We start from the raw sequence: 17834 nt of genomic DNA, 5'->3' as shown, positions 1-17834 counted from the left end.
TTTGCTGTTAGACATTTAATCATTATGTGGACTTTTTCATGCAGTCTTTGGACCCTAGTTTATCATTTATTAAGTACAAGTAAAGAAGTGGAATTCAGTGACAGCTCCAAGTAGAGATTGACACTGGAGATTTTCTTTAACTTGTTTTCATGTTTGACAGGATACATATTGATGCATTATTGAAGCTTCTCCGATTTCTAATTCTGCTGATTTTGCACATTACCTTTGAAGTCAGTTGTACTGAATATGTGAGAATTAATAAAACCATCCACTTTATATTAATACTTTTAATTGTTTTATAAAAATTGAGTAGATTTCAAGAAATATTTATAAAATATAGATAATGTACAAAGAACATTATTCAAAGAATGCTTTTGTAATCACAAAATTACAAAATGGAATACTTCCATTCCTTTGAAATCTCCTGTGTTGGCTTTTCTGAATCTATTCCATTCTTATGTAACTCAGAGAAAATAACTATGAATTTGATTTTGTGCCTATCATATCCTTGTTTTTCTTTATATTCTTAACCATATGTTTCTAACGCTAAATCATGTATTGCTTGCTTTCGCATTTTGACTTTAATTTTCCATAAATGGAATATACTATATGTGTTCAGTGACTTGCTTTTTTTCACTTGGTGTTGGGCTTCAGAGGCTTAGACATTGATTCAGGTAAATGTAATTAATTGACTTTCCATTGCTCTCCAGTATTCCAGTGTATGATCACACCCTAGTTTATTTATCTATTATATTTTAAATGAACATTTGCTATTATAAACAGTGCTTTTATGAATGTTCTCCTGGTGTGTACAATAAGTGTTTCCTTAGCACTTAAACCTAGAAATGGAATTTCTGGGTCAAAAGAAATACGTGTATTCAAATTTTCAGATAATCTCAAACTGTTTCTGGAAAGTAGTTTACCAATTTACACAATGACCAGCATTGTACACATGTATATATATTTGTTTGCATCACATGCTTGTCAACACTTGGTATAGTCAGACTTAAATTTTTGCCAACCTAGAGGGTATGCAATACTATCTTATTGTGGTTTTAGTTTATAATTCCCTGAAAAAATGATGCCGTTTATTACCTTTCCATTTGTTTATTACCTATTTGGATATTCTCTTTTGTGAATCATCTGTTCAGTTCTTTGCCCCTTTTCTCTTCTTACTGACAAGTAGAAATTCTTTGGAAATTTTGGATCCTAGTCCTGTGTTACATATGTTGAAAACATTTCCTCTTCTTCTCTGGATGGTGTCTTTTGTTTAACGAAACTGCTTAATTTGAATATGGTTCACTTTTCAATCTTACCCTGTATAGGTTGCACTTTTTTGTGAAAGGTTGAAAAAGCTCTTTTATTACTGATTTTATAGACTAGTCTCCAAGTTTTATAGTTTTGTTTTCTGTGTTTAGGTCTCTAATATGACTGGATTAATTTTTGTGAAGGATATGAGTTAAAAATCCAGTTTTATTTATTTTTTCCATATGGATAACCAGTTGCCCCAACACTATTTATTGTAAGTTGCATATTTTTACCACTGATCTGAAATGTCATCTTTGCTATAACTCAAGTTTCCTTGAATATGTGGGTCTTTTTTCTGGGATATTTTGTTTGACTGGACTGTATTCCAGTCTCTGTGGTAATATCACACTATCTTAATTTCAATAATTTAAAAATAATTATTGATATCTGGTAAGAGAAACATTCCAACTTGTTATTCAAGAGAGTCTTAGCAATTCTTAACACTTTGATCTTCCATTTTCAATCAGCTTGTCAAGTGCCACTTTAAAAATTTTATCATATATTCTTTAGAATTTTATTAATAAATTTGCAGAGATTTGACACCTTTATGATATCAAATTATCCAATCTATGAACATTATTTATATTCTTTAATTTTTAATAAATTTTATAATTTTCTCCATAAAGTTTCTACAGAATTTTGTTATATTTACTTCTCAGACTTTATATATATATATATAAAACATTAAAAAACATTTAAAAATATTGTACACTCTAAATTTGTGGCTGGGAATATAGAAAGTGTAATTGATTTATTTTATTTTTTAATAATTTTTATTGGAGTATAGTTGCATTATAATATTGTGTTAGTTTCTACTGTACAGCAAAGTAAATCAGCTATACCTATACATATATACCCTCTTTTTTGGATTTCCTTCCCATTTAGGTCACCACAGAGCACTGAGTAGAGTTCTCTGTGCTACACAGTAGGTTCTCATTAGTTATCTATTTATACATAGTAGTTTATATATATTAATCCCAATCTCCCAATTCATCCTGTCCCCCCATTTCCCCCTTGGTATCCATATGCTTGTTGTCTACATCTGTGTCTCTATTTCTGTTTTGTAAATAAGATCGTCTATACCAATTTTTTCAGATTCTACATATATGCGTTAATATGATATTTGTCTTTTCTCTTTCTGACTTACTTCACTCTGTATGACCCTCTCTAGGTCCATCCACATCTCTACAAATGACCCAATTTCATTCCTTTTTATGGCTGAGTAATATTCCATTGTATGTATGTACCACATCCTCTTTATCCATTCCTCTGTTGATGAACATTTCGGTCGCTTCCATGTCCTGGCTATTGTAAACAGTGCTGCATTGAACATTGGGGTGCATGTGACTTTTTGAGTTATGGTTTTCTCTGGGTATATGCCCAGTAGTGGGATTGTTGTGTCATATGGTAGTTCTATTTTTAGTTTTTTAAGGAACCTCCATACTGTTCTCCATAGTGGCTGTATCAATTTACATTCCCACCAACAGTGCAAGAGGGTTCCCTTTTCTCCACACCCTCTCCAGCATTTGTTGTTCGTAGCTTTTCTGATGATGCCCATTCTAACTGGTGTGAGGTGATACCTCATTGTAGTTTTGATTTGCATTTCTCTAATAATTAGTGATGTTGAGCAGCTTTTCATGTGTTTGTTGACCATCTGTATGTCTTCTTTGGAGAAATGTCTATTTAGGTCTTCTGCCCATTGTTGGATTGGGTTGTTTGTGTTTTTCATATTGAGCTGCATGAGCTGTTTATATATTTTGGAGCTTAATCCTTTGGCAGTTGCTTCATTTGCAAATATTTTCTCCCATTCTGAGGGTTGTCTTTTGGCCTTGTTTATGGTTTCCTTTGCTGTGCAAAAGCTTTTAAGTTTAATTAGGTCCCATTTGTTTATTTTTATTTTTATTCTCATTACTCTAGGAGGTGGGTCAAAAAAGATCTTGCTATGGTTTATGTCAAAGAGTGTTCTACCTATATTTTCACCTAAGAGTTTTATAGTGTCTGGCCTTACATTTAGGTCTTTAATCCATTTTGAGTTTATTTTTGTGTGTGGCATTAGAGAGTGTTCTAATTTCTTTCTTTTACATGTAGCTGTCCAGTTTTCCCAGCACCACTTATTGAAGAGGCTGTCTTTGCTCCATTGTATATTCTGGCCTCCTTTGTCATAGATTAGGTGACCGTAGGTGCGTGAGTTTATATCTGGGCTTTCTATCCTGTACCATTGATCTATGTTTCTGTTTTTGTGCCGGTACCAAACTGTCTTGATTACTGTAGCTTTATAGTATAGTCTGAAGTCAGGGAGTCTGATTCCTCCAGCTCCATTTTTCTTTCTAAAGTTTGCTTTGGCTATTCGGGGTCTTTTGTGTTTTCATATAAATTGTAAAATTTTTTGTTCTAATTCTGTGAAAAATGCTATTGGTAATTTGATAGGGATTGCATTGAATCTATAGATTACTTTGGGTAGCATACTCATTTTGACAATATTGATTCTTCCAATTCAAGATCATGGTACATCTCTCCATCTGTTTGTGTCATATTTGATTTCTTTCATCAGTATCTTACAGTTTTCTCAGAACAAGTCTTTGTCCTCCTTTGGTAGGTTTTTTCCTAGGTATTTTATTCCTTTTGATGCAGTGGTAAATGGGATTATTTCCTTAAGTTGTCTTTTTGATCTTTCATTGTCAGTGTATAGGAATGTAAGAGATTTCTCTGTATTAATTTTGTATCCTGCAGCTTTACCAAATTCATTGATGAGCTCTAACAGGGTTCTGGTGGCATCTTTAGGATTTTCTTTGTATAGTATTATGTCATCTGCAAACAGTGACAGTTTTACTTCTTTTCCAATTTGGATTCCTGTTATTTCTCTTTCTTCTCTGTTTGCCATGGCTAGGATTTCCAAAATTACGTTGAATAAAAGTGGAGAGAGTGGACATCCTTGTCTTGTTCCCGATCTTAGAAGAAATGCTTTCAGTTTTTCACCATTGAGAATGATGTTTGCTGTGGGTTTGTTGCATATAGACTTTAGTATGTTCAGGTATGTTCCCTCTATGCCCACTTTCTGGAGAGTTTTTTTTTAAATCATAAATGGGTGTTGAATTTTGTCAAAAGTTTTTTCTGCATGTATTGAGATCATACAGTTTTTATTCTTCAGTTTGTTAATGTGGTGTATCACATTGATTGATTTACGTATGTTGAAGAATCCTTGTATCCCTGGGACAAATCCCACTTGATCATGGTGTATGATCCTTTCAATGTGTTGTTGGATTTGGTTTCCTAGTATTTTTTTTGAGGATTTTTGTGTCTATGTTCATCAGTGATATTGGCCAGTAGTTTTCTTTTTTTGTGGTACCTTTGTCTGGTTTTGGTATCAGGGTGGTGGTGACCTCATAGAATGAGTTTGGGAGTGTTTCTTCCTCTGCAATTTTTTGGAATAGTTTGAGAAGGATAGGTGTTAACTTTTCTCTAAATGTTTGATAGAATTCACCCATGAAGCCATCTGGTCTTGGACTTCTGTTTGTTGGATGTTTTTAAATCCCAATTTCAATTTCATGACTTGTGATTGGTCTGTTCATATTTTCTATTTCTTCCTGATGCAGTCTGGGAAGGTTGTACTTTTCTAAGAATTTGTCCATTTCTTCCAGGTTGTCCATTTTATTGGATTATAGGTGCTTGTAGTAGTCTCTTATGATCCTTTGTATTTCTGCAGTGTCCATTGTAACTTCTCCTTTTTCATTTCTAATTTTATTGATTTGAGTCCTCTCCCTTTTTTTCTTGATGAGTCTGGCTTTAGTTTTATCAATTTCATTTATCTTTTCAAAGAATCAGCTTTTAGTTTCATTGATCTTTGCTATTTATTTTTTTGGTCTCTATTTCATTTAATTTTGCTCTGATCTTTACGATTTCTTTCCTTCTACTAACTTTAGGTTTTGTTTGTTCTTCTTTCTCTGGTTGCTTTAGGTGTAAGGTTAGGTTGCTTATTTGAGATTTTTCTTGTTTCCTGATGTAAGATTGTATTGCTATAAACTTCCCTCTTAGAACTGCTTTTGCTGTGTCCCATAGGTTTTGAATTGTCCTGTTTTCATTGTCATTTGTTTCTAGGTATTTTTTATTTCCTCTTTGACTTCTTCAGTGATCCATTGGTTGTTTAGTATCATGTTGTTTAGCCTCCATGTGTTTGCGTTTTTTACAGTTTTTTCCTGTAATTGATTTCTAATCTCATAACGTAGTGGTTGGAAAAGATGCTTGATATGACTTCATATTTCTTAAATTTATTGAGGCTTGTTTTATGGCCCAGCAAGTGATCTATCTTGGAGAACGTTCTATGTGCACTTGAGAAGAAAGTGTATTCTGCTGCTTCTTTATTAAAACAGACATGTATAAATTTCTTTCTAAATATTGTTTTAATTGTACTCCACAATAATGATACAAAATATCCTACTATCATTTGGATTTAAGCATATTATTATTTTTATTCTGTTTTCCTTTTATGATTCATTATTTGGAAGTATGCTTTTTAAAATTCTAAACGTGGTTATTCTAGTCATTTTTTGTTATTGATTACTTATTTAATTACACTGTGATCAGCAACATGGTCTGTGTGCTTCCAATCACTGTAATTATTTCTAGTGAATACCCTTGATATTTTAACATGAATATTTAATATATAATCATCTAATGTTAAGCAGTATGTTTGCCTTTTTTCCAGCAATATGAGGACCTTAATAATGTTTAACTTCAATATCTCCTATCCCAAAGTATATGATCTTGGTAGTGAGTTTTTTTGGTCTGTATTTTCTAACTCTATAAAAAATCATTTACCACTATTGTTATAAAAATTATAACATTGAATTCACAGAATTTGTTTTTCAAAATTATTTTTCCGTGCTCACTCCCTCTTGTGAGAGCACAAGAATCACAACTAACTGCTGAACAATCATCGACAGGAAGACACTGGAACTCACCAAGAAAGATACCCCACATCCAAAGACAAAGGAGAGGCTGCAATGAGATGGTAGGAGGGGCACAGTCACAATCAAATCAAATCCCATAACCGCTGGGTGGGTGACTCACAAACTGGAGAACACTTATACCACAGAAGTCCACCCACTGCAGTGAAGGTTCTGAGCCCCACGTCAGGCTTCCCAACTTGGGGTTCTGGCAACGGGAAGAGGAATTCCCAGAGAATCAGACTTTGAAGGCTAGCAGGATTTGATTGCAAGACTTCAACAGGACTGGGGGAAACAGAGACTCCAGTCTTGGAGGGCACACACAAAGTAGTGTGCACATCAGGACCCACGGTGAAGGAGCAGTGACCCCATAGGAGACTGAGCCAGACCTATCTGCTAGTATTGGAGGGTCTCCTGTAGAAGCAGGGGGTGGCTGTGGCTCACCGTGGGGACAGGGACACTGACAGGAGAAGTTCTGGGAAGTAGTCCTTGGCATGAACCCTCCCGGAGTCTGCCACTAGTCCCACCAAAGAGCCTGTAGCCTCCAGTGCTGGGTCACCTCAGGCCAAACAACAACAGGGAGGGAACTCAGCCCCACCCATCAGCAGGCAAGCGCATTAAAGTTTTACTGAGCTCTGCACACCACAGCACCACCCAGCTCTACCCACCACCAGTCCCTCCCATCAGGAAGCTTGCACAAGCCTCTTAGATAACCTCATCCACCAGAGATCAGACAGCAGAAGCAAGAAGAACTACAGTCCTGCAGCTTGTGGAAGGAAAATCACATTCACAGGAAGATAGACAAAATGAAAAGGCATAGGGCTATGTACCATATGAAGGAACAAGATAAAACCCCAGAAAAAAAATGAAGTGTAGATAGGCAACCTTCCAGAAAAAGATTCAGAATAATGATAGTGAAGATGATCCATGACCTCAGAAAAAGAATGGAGGCAAAGATCGAGAAGATGCAAGAAATGTTTAACAAAGACCTAGAAGAATTAAAGAACAACCACTTAGAAGAATTAGAGAACAAACAGAGATGAGCAATACAGTAATTGCATAGAAAAATACACTAGAAGGAATCAATAGCAGATAACTGAGGCAGAAGAATGGATAAGTGACCTGGAAGACAGAATGGTGGAATTCAGTGCCACAGAACAGAATACAGAAAAAAGAATGAAAAGAAATGAAGACAGCCTAAGAGACCTCTGGGACAACATTCAATGCACAAACATTCGCCTTATAGGGGTCCCAGAAGGAGAAGAGAGAAAAAGGAGCCGAGAAAATATTTGAAGAGGTTATAGTGGAAAACTTCCCTAACATGGGAAAGAAATAGCCACCCAAGTCCAGGAAGCACAGAGAGTCCCAGGCAGGATAAACCCAAGGAGAAACATGCTGAGACACATAGTGATCAAATTGACAAAAATTAAAGACAAAGAAAAATTATTAAAAACAGCAAGGGAAAAATGACAGATAACATACAAGGGAACTCCCATAAGGTTAACAGCTGATTTCTCAGCAGAAACTCTGAAGGGAGTGGCATGGTATATTGAAAGTGATGAAAGGGAAGAACCTACAATCAAGATTACTCTACCCGGCAAGGATCTCATTCAGATTCGATGGAGAGATCAAAAGCTTTACAGACAAGCAATGGCTAAGAGAATTCAGCACCACCAAACCAACTCTACAACAAATGCTAAAGGAAGTTCTCTAAGTGGGAAACACAAGAGAAAAAAAGGACCTCCAAAAACAAACCCAAAACAATTAAGAAAATGGTCGTAGGAACATACATAACGGTAATTACCTTACACGTGAATGGATTAAATGCTCCAACCAAAAGACACAGGCTCGCTGAATGGTTACAACAAGACCCATATATATGCTGTCTACAAGAGACCCACTTCAGACCTAGGGACACATACAGACTGAAAATGAAGGGATGGAAAAAGATATTCCATGTAAATGGAAATCAAAAGAAAGCTGGAATAGCAATAGTCATATCAGGTAAAATAGACTTTAAAATAAAGAATGTTACAAGAGACAAGGAAAGACACTACGTAATGATCAAGGGATCAACCCAAGAAGCAGATATAACAATTATAAATGTATATGCACCCAACATAGGAGCACCTCAATACATAAGGCAAATGTTAACAGCTGTAAAAGAGGAAATCGACCGTAACACATTAATAGTGGGGGACTTTAACACTTCACTTACACCAGTGGACAGATCATCCAGACAGAAAATTAATAAGGAAACACAAGCTTTAAATGACAGAATAGACCAGATAGATTTAATTGATATTTATAGGATATTCCATCTGAAAACAGCAGATTACAGTTTCTTCTCAAGTGCGCATGGAACATTCTCCAGGATAGATCACATCTTGGGTCACAAATCAAGCCTTGGTAAACTTAAGGAAATTGAAATCATATCAAGCATCTTTTCTGACCACAATACTATGAGATTAGAAATAAATGACAGGGAAAAAAACGTAAAAAACACAAACACATGAGGGCTAAACAATACGTTACTAAATAACCAAGAGCTCACTGAAGAAATCAAAGAGGAAATGAAAAAATACCTAGAGACAAATGACAACAAAAACATAACAATCCAGAACCTATGGGATGTAGCAAAAGCAGTTCTAAGAGGGAAGTTTATAGCAATACAATCCTACCTCAAAAAATAAGAAAAATCTCAAAAAAACAATCTAACCTTACACCTAAAGGAACTAGAGAAAGAAGAACAAACAAAACCCAAAGTTAGTAGAAGGAAAGAAATCATAAAGATCAGAGCAGCAATAAATGAAATAGAAACAAAGAAAACAATAACAAAGATCAGTAAAACTAAAAGCTGGTTCTTTGAGAAGATAAGCAAAATTGATAAACCTTTAGCTAGACTTATCAAGAAAAAGAGGAAGAGGACTCAAAGCAATAAAATTAGAAATGAAAAAGAAGTTAACAATGGGCATTGCAGAAATACAAAGCATCCTAAGAGACTACTGTAAGCAACTCTATGCCAATAAAATGGACAACCTGGAAGAAATGGGCAAATTCTTAGAAAGGTATAACCTTCCAAGACTGAACCAGGAAGAAATAGAAAATATAAACAGACCAATCACAAGTAATGAAATTGAATCTGTGATTAAAATCATCCAACAAACAAAAGTCCCAGGACCAGATGGCTTCACAGGTGAATTGTATCAAACATTTAGAGAAGAGCTAACACCCATCCTTCTCAAAGTCTTCCAGAAAATTACAGAGGAAGGAACACTCCCAAACTCATCCTATGAGGCCACCATCACCCTGATACCAAATCCAGATAAAGATACTACAAAAAACAAAAATTACAGACCAATATCCCTGATGAATATAGATGCAAAAATCCTCAACAAAATACTAGCAAACAGAATCCAACAGCACATTAAAAGGATCATACACCATGATCAAGTGGGATTTATCCCAGGGATACAAGGATTCTTCACTATACGCAAATCAATTAGTGTGATACACCATATTAACGAAGAATAAAAACCATATGATTATCTAAATAGATGCAGAAAAAGCTTTCGACAAAATTCAGTACCCATTTATGATAAAAAGTCTCCAGAAAGTGGGCATGAGGGAACCTACCTCAACATAATAAAGGCCATATACAACAAACACACAGCAAACATCATTCTCAGTAGTGAAAAACTGAAAGCATTTCCTCTAAGATCAGGAACAAGACAAGATTGTCCACTCTCACCACTGTTACTCAATATAATTTTGAAAGTCCTAGCCATGGCAATCAGAGAAGAAAAAGAAATAAAAGGAATACAAATTGGAAAAGAAGAAGTAAAACTGTCACCGTTTGCAGATGACATGACACTATACGTAGAAAGCCTAAAGATGCCACCAGAAAACTACTAGAGGTAATCAATGAATTTGGTGAAGTTGCAGGATACAAAATTAGTGCACAGAAATCTTTTGCATTACTATACACTAAAAACGAAAGATCAGAAAGAGGAATTAAGGAAGCAATCCCATTCACCATTGCAACAAAAAGAATAAAATACCTAGGAATAAACCTACTTAAGGAGGTAAAAGACCTGTACTTAGAAAACTATAAAACAGTGATGAAAAAAATCAAAGATGACACAAACAAATGGAGAGATATACCATGTTCTTCGATTGAAAGAATCAATATTGTGAAATTGACTGTACTACCCAAAGCAATCTACAGATTCAATGCAATCCCTATCAAATTACCAATGGCATTTTTTACAGAACTAGAAAAAAAAAATCTTAAAATTTGTATGGAGACACAAAAGACCCTGAATAGCCAAAGCAATTTTGAGGGAAAAAAACAGAGCTGGAAGAATCAGACTCCTTGACTTCAGACTATACTATGAAGCTACAGTAATCAAGACAGTATAGTACTGGCACAAAAACAAAAATATAGATCAATGGAACAGGAAAGAAAGCCCAGAGATATACCCACTCATCTATAGTCAACTAATGTATGACAAAGGAGCCAAGGATATACAGTGGAGAAAAGACAGTCTCTTCAGTGAGTGGTGCTGGGAAAACTGGACAGCTACGTGTAAAAGAATGAAATTAGAACACTCCCTTACACCATACACAAAAATAAACTCAAAATGGATTAAAGACCTAAATGTAAGACCGGACATTATAAAACTCTTAGAGGAAAACACAGGAAGAACACTCTTTGACATAAATCACAGCAAGATATTTTTTGACCCACCTCCTAGAGTAATGGAAATAAAGACAAAAATAAACAAATGGGACCTAATTAAACTTAAAAGCTTTTGCACAGCGAAGGGAACTATAAACAAGATAAAAAGACAACCCTCAGAATGGAAGAAAATATTTGCAAATGCATCAACGGACAAAGGATTAATCTCCAAAATATATATATAGCTCATGCAGCTCAACATGAAAAAAACAGAGAACCCAATCAAAAAATGGGCAAAAGACCTAAATAGACATTTCTCCAAAGACATACAGTTGAGCAAGAGGCACATGGAAAGCTGCTTAACATCACTAATTATTAGGGAAATGCAAATCAAAACTACAATGAGGTATCACCTCACACCGGTTAGAATGGGCATTGTCAGAAAATCTACAAACAACAAATGTTGGAGAGGGTGTGGAGAAAAGGGAACCCTCTTGCACTGTTGGTGGGAATGTAAATTGATACAGCCACTATGGAGAACAGTATGGAGGTTCCTTAAAATACTAACAATAGAATTACCGTATAACCCAGCAATCCCACTACTGGGCATATACCCGGAGAAAACCATAATTCAAAAAGACACATTCACCCCAATGTTCATTGCAGCACTATTTACAATAGTCAAGTCATGGAAGCAACCTAAGTGCCTATCGACAGATGAATGGATAAAGAAGGTGTGGTACATATATACAATGGAATATTACTCAGCCATAAAAAGGAATGAAATTGGGTCATTTGAAGAGATGTGGATGGACCTAGAGAATGTCATACAGAGTGAAGTAAGTCAGAAAGAGAAAAACAAGTATCATATGTTAACACATATATGTGGAATCTAGAAAAATGGTACAGATGTACTGGTTGGCAAGGCAGAAATAGAGACACAGATTAGAGAACAAACGTATGGACACCAACAGGGGAAAGCAGGGGGTGGTGGTGGTGGTGGTGGTGGTGGGATGAATTGGGCGATTGGGATTGACATATATACACTATGTCAATATATACTAGTGTGTATAAAATAGATAACTAAAAAGAATCTGCTGTTAAAAAAATTTAAAAAATTTTTTTCCCTTCACACTGAACATATAATTTCATTGAATATTGGCCTTAAGTCAACTATCAGCCTATCCTTCACTCTTTGGAAAATAATTTGAGTTTTTAATTCATATAAAAATTTTCTCTTTGTCTTGGTGTTCTAAAGTTTCACTGTGGTGAGTCTGCTTAAAGATTTCTTTTCATTTTTTTAACTTGGGAAATTTGGGGCTTCCTGAATATGTGGATTGACATCTTTCATTTGTATCAGGTAATTCTCAGAAATTTTCTTTTGAAATATTGTGTATACCTTGTTAGTTTTTCTCTTCTTCTTCTTCTTTATGTGTTTCTGCAAACTCAAACCTTAGGTTGAGTTTTTCAGAGCATAGAAGTTGTGTGAATTAAGACTGTCAACCTTTGTGAAAGCTGGCCTTTATTTATATTTTTAACTTTGCATTTACTTTGAAGATTGGACCTTTTGAGGGGGGTAAAAGAGTTTTAGGGGTTTTCGTTTATATTGCTCATCAGTTTATTGATGTATCCCTGATCTATTTTTGTTAATCTATCCCTGATCAATTATTAAATCTATCTGCTAAGTTTTTAATTTTAATTTATTTTTATTTTCATAAGTTCTCTTTGGTTCTTTTTGAAATCTGCTTGGTTACTTTAATAATCTACTGATTTTCTGCTCATATTTTAATATTCATTTTATTTTAAAAATAGATGTATGTATTTAATATTTTATATTGATAAATCCATTCCTGCTAATTTTATATTTCTTTTACCTTTTGATGTCTCTTGGGGGGGGTTATGCAATTTGAACTATGATCTTGTGTTGTTTAGAATCTCATCTGTAGTCTAGGATGAAGGTAGGTACACAAGAGAGAATTTCCATTTGACTTTGTGTGGTATCTGTGTGTATTACCTAGTTTGGGACCAACGTAAATTCAAGTTTTTTTGGCTTCAAATTTTTAGAGTACCTACATTTGTGAACTTATGCTACAAACTGATGTAAAAAGTAGTTTTTGCTTATGAAATCTCAGGGGAATATCTTTAACTTCACTCTTGCTATGAAGGCTGGACCTCTGGTGTCACAGCTATTTAAGAATTTTTTCTTAGACGTCTTACCCTGAGCAGGCTTTCGTCTTTGCCTCTTCCCCTGAGTCCTTCAAGGCCATGAAAAGGAAGTATTGTTTACTGTATTTAGTAAATCCCTCAGGATGAAACCTAGCTTCAGTGATCCTCTTAACACTATTTTCTACCTTCATTTAGATTTTAGTCTGAATATTCCTTATTTCTTGTGAATTAATCAAAAGATTTAAGAAAATATTAACAATTTTAGAAGTTTTTTAGTGGGAGTGTGGGTGTGCCACAGTGCCAGAAATGGAAGTCTGACTGTTTTCTTTTTGAGTGGCAAATATTGATGTACAACTTAGAGGAGAACTAAAAAGTTACCATTAGTTTTAATAATTTTCCTTCATTGGGGTGATCTCAGCATAGGCAAGCCAGATAGGAGAGAGGCTCCTGACTATGCAGAGTTGTACAGGGCAGAGGCCAAAAAGAGCTGCTCCTGTGGAAAAAGTTAGTCTCAGAGAGGACTGGAGGAAGTTTCGTTGTGCAAAGGAGAAAAATCAGTGTGCGTATCCCAGGTAGGGTTGCTGTATCAAATACAGGATATCTACTTAAATTTGAATTTCAGATATATAATGAATATTTTTTAGCATATGTCCCCAATATTTTGTCTCGTCATCTCTCAACCCAAATATCTAAGGCGTTATTGGATATGGTGGAGTATATGATCTATGAGCACATTATTGTGACTAACCAAAAGCCTTAGAGAAGTACTTTGCAAACTTTAGTGTGAAATACACATTACCAGGAGGTTCTTGTCAAACTGAAGATTGTGATTTAGTAGGTCTGGGGTGGGGCATGAGATTCTGCATTTCTAACATGAATTCTGCTCTGAGTGTAAACATGGCAGCTCCCCTTCATTTAAGACAAATTTCAAATAATAATCTCTCATCAACAAATAAAAATTACCTACCGCTCTCTCCTGTAAATGTCAGGGCAGAAATATTTTTCTAAGCTTTTGAACTCTGTTGTTAAGCTTGCTTATAAATAACACTGATAAAGTTCGGCTATGTGTCTAGTAGGCTCAATTCTTGTAGTTAGCCCTTCCTGAAACGTATTCTCATAACGCCATCTCACCATTAAAATGCTGAGATTTTGGAACCTGCTGCTATTCCCTATCCCACTTTGTATAGATACACATAGTTCAGGATACCTCACAGACAACCAAGTAAATCTCAGTTTGCCGTATGTGATATTCCCTGAAACAAGACCATAGAAATCCTAAGGGAAGAAATTATTTTGGATAAATTTCCAAATAGTTCACAACTTTTTCCTTTATGTCTCCTTATATTTCAGGCCGAATCTGGACATGTTTTAGGAAACATAGTAGCTTCTATTATACCAATTGCATTGAGAGGAGTTTTATACCTGCTGAATTTTCACATGAACTGCAGTAACTCTAAATGAGGAAATAGTAGAGTATCAGAGACAGAATGACAGAGACATGCTAGAATAATTGCCATATATGCTTACTTCTCCTTCTCCTCTAACCTCTGGCCAATTCCATACATTTGCAAAAACAGATGGGAATGCCTGGCATAAGTGGAGTAACTTTCTGGGGTTAGATTTTCCAGCATTTTGTTAGAGACTAGAAAGGTTTTCTCCCTTTGGAAAACCTGTTTTCAATTTTCCCATGAGATGAGTGCATCTTACAAATTCATGAGGAGCTCAGATGATGTTCAGAATGGTACAGTATAACATGACTAATGAGTGTGAGCTCTGTATCACCTTATTATCCTGGCTCTTTTTATCAGTATGTGAATTTTTACATTTGCTTTTATTCCCATGGGAGTTCAGTATTGCTTATTGTTTGTTATTATTCTGAAGTTTTCTTTCATTTATTTTTTCCTAGGGTTGCAATGAAAAAAAATACAAATCATGGTATATTTAAAAAGCAACAATTAAAAAAACTCAGTCTTTTCTCCTAATTCATCATATGTCTGCTTTTGCATGTGAATGGTTATACCTCATTAATGGCTTCATGGTGTAACTCTGTAATTAATATTTATATATTAGCTATAGTATTTGTTCTTATGGAAAAAGCATTATATAGTATGAAATTGAATGTTTTAAAGCATTCAAGTAAACCAAAAATATTTCCTCAAAAATGTGTTGAAAGGATGTAACAATCCAGCATGTGATTTTAATTAATGTCCAAGTAACTAAAAATGTATTTAGTTCATAAAGAAAACATATTGACATCTAATTATGGATCATAGAATTTGGTGCAGTGAAACCGTAGTGCATCTGTTCACTGAAAACACAATCATGGAGAATACTAAATGGCACAATATATAATGAAAAAGTAAAATAATGCACAAATAAGACCAAATAGATTTGGAATTTAGCAAGAGAGTTTTGGTAGTTCTAGATTTATTAATAACAGAGATTGTCAAATTCATGCAAAACTTACTATGCTAATTTCAATGGTCACGCAGCAGAATATTCTCTCTTTTCTCCTTTGATGGAATTTAAAATTTTAAAGTAGAAGGGGAAAGTTAGTGCCATTAGCTCATTTTCATATTTACAGACTTATGTATAGATCGAGCTAAGGGTTATCTTTTCAATAAATCACTTTTCGTTAATTAATGGTGGGAAAGACTAACAAATGCCAAAAATGTTCACTTGGTTTGTGGTGGACGCTGGACCTCCCGATCTTTTCCCTTCCAGTGTATTCTGTACCTTACAGAAGTGGTTCTCAGGTTTGAGCTTGTATCTGAATCACCTGGAGGACTTGTTAAAACATAGAATTTTGGGCTGCATCCCTAGGGGTTCAAATTCAGTTGGTCTGGGAAGAGGCCCTGTAATTTGCATTTCTAATGATTCCCAGGTGATGCTGATGCTGTGGGTCCAGAAACCACATTTTGAAAACCACTACCTTGGAGTCTTGCCCGTCACCTTAAAGCCAATCTTGCCCAGTACTCCCATTTTCACAACCCTTTATTGGCTTCTTGTGGTCTCCCAAATCAAGCTCAAACCTAACAAGGTATTTAGGAATGTCTACCATGTCACCCCGCAGTCTATCTTTTCTGCTCATGTCCAAGTTGCCTCTCTCTGGGTACTTAATTCTTCAGTACAGCAGTATAACTCACCACTAGAGGACATGCCCCAATACTTTTCTACCTTCATATTTTTGTTATGCTATTCCAGTTCACCTGGAAAGCCCTTTCTCTTTATCTTCCTATTTCAGTCATTCAAGTCTCAGCACAAATGCTCCCTCCACCATGGAGTATCTCTTATTCTCATTTACGCAGGCCACAAATCATGTCACACTTCACTGAACTCTTTCCACATTTTATTTTTCTTACATTAATTTCTGCTTTCTCTGCTTTTTGCTTGAATACGTATCTAAATTATTCTATTAACTTGTTAATATTAAGAGCTCAGTCTTCTAACTTCTTAGATAATAAAATTTCTTGTATCATAAAAGTCTAGGTGCTTAAAACTTGGGCACAAATGGACAAATATGTCTGCAAAATCTTGTGGTTAAAAAACTGACTAATCAGTGACAACCACTCACTCATGTTTAGTGGCAGAGTGGTCCTGGATGTTCTTCCAGTTATAACAGGTAGATGTGATTTATCAACATCCTTTTAATGTGTGTGGGAGTACAGGGAAGTAGTTGGTGACAGCCCTGAGTTAGGTTGCACATAGGATGCCTTTGAAGGCACGAAACACTAAGCGAAGATTTGTTCCGAGACCAGGACTTCTTTAAAAATCATGGTAACTGTCTGGAGTTAGTGTAGGTTATTTTAATCAAGTAATCAAGTCATTTGCCTTTTAACACATACAAGGCTCAGTTATTCTAGTGATTTGTGATCTTAGATTATTTACCACCACCTTTTAAAGAAAAAAGCAGAGACAAAACAGAAAAACATCTCTTTGACTGTCATAGTTGACTTTAATTATATTCAATATAAAGTTTCTTAAATATTGTACAGAAGAAAACAAAGTATACATTTTATATGACTATGAAATTAAAGATAATAAATAAAGCCCAAACAAAACTAGAAAAAATAAAATTCAAGTAACATACATTAAAAATGAGGAAGAATTTTTATTGAAACTATAGTTCTCATGTTATATTTAAGAGTAACAAATGTACCCCTTTGTTTACTGTGTTACTTTTCAACATAACTTTTATGCTTTTGAGTACAAAGGAGTATAATTTGATTCATCATTTTTATAATTATTTCTCCTTTTTAAATGAACTTTTTAAAATTTATTTTTATTTATTTTTGGCTGCGTTGGGTCTTCATTGCTGCGCGCAGGCTTTCTCTAGTTGTGGCGAGTGGGCGCTACTCTTCATTGTCGTGTGCGGGCTTCTCGTTGCAGTGGCCTCTCTTGTTGTGGAGCACGGGCTCTAGGCACGTGGGCTTCAGTAGCTGTGGCACGTGGGCTCAGTAGTTGTGGCTTGCGGGCTCCAGAGCACAGGCTCAGTAGTTGTGGCTCACGGGCTTAGTTGCTCCATGGCATGTGGGATCTTCCTGGACCAGGGCTCGAACCCATGTCCCCTGCATTGGCAGGCGGATTCTTAACCACTGCGCCATCAGGGAAGCTCTTAAATGAATTTTTAACTTAAGCTACTCTGTTATGTTCATGAGCTGATCAATTTAAGAATCTGTAGAGAATGTAAAATGCAATAACAATGATAAATGAAAAATCCTCCAGAGCATATTTAT

At 35.3% G+C, this 17834-nt stretch overlaps 2 long non-coding RNA genes across 2 annotated transcripts in view; one reads left to right on the top strand and one right to left on the bottom strand.

The window, feature by feature from the left end:
- The first annotated feature begins 2110 nt into the window (after positions 1–2110).
- LOC309622627 overlaps positions 2111–17834 on the top strand; it is a 495128-nt gene continuing 479404 nt past the window's right edge. Inside the window, exon 1 of the long non-coding RNA XR_014241042.1 lies at positions 2111–11937. This is a non-coding gene — a long non-coding RNA (uncharacterized lncRNA). The remainder of the gene's footprint in view (positions 11938–17834) is intronic.
- Positions 11935–17834, bottom strand: part of LOC309622534 — an 18650-nt gene continuing 12750 nt past the window's right edge. Inside the window, exon 4 of the long non-coding RNA XR_014240947.1 lies at positions 11935–17773. This is a non-coding gene — a long non-coding RNA (uncharacterized lncRNA). The remainder of the gene's footprint in view (positions 17774–17834) is intronic.

The sequence above is a fragment of the Balaenoptera borealis genome (assembly GCF_965194805.1).
Source record: "Balaenoptera borealis genome assembly, chromosome: 2".
In the NCBI taxonomy this organism is placed as follows: domain Eukaryota; kingdom Metazoa; phylum Chordata; class Mammalia; order Artiodactyla; family Balaenopteridae; genus Balaenoptera; species Balaenoptera borealis.
Note: the sequence above shows the minus strand (reverse complement) of the source record. Positions and strands in the feature narration are given on the sequence as shown.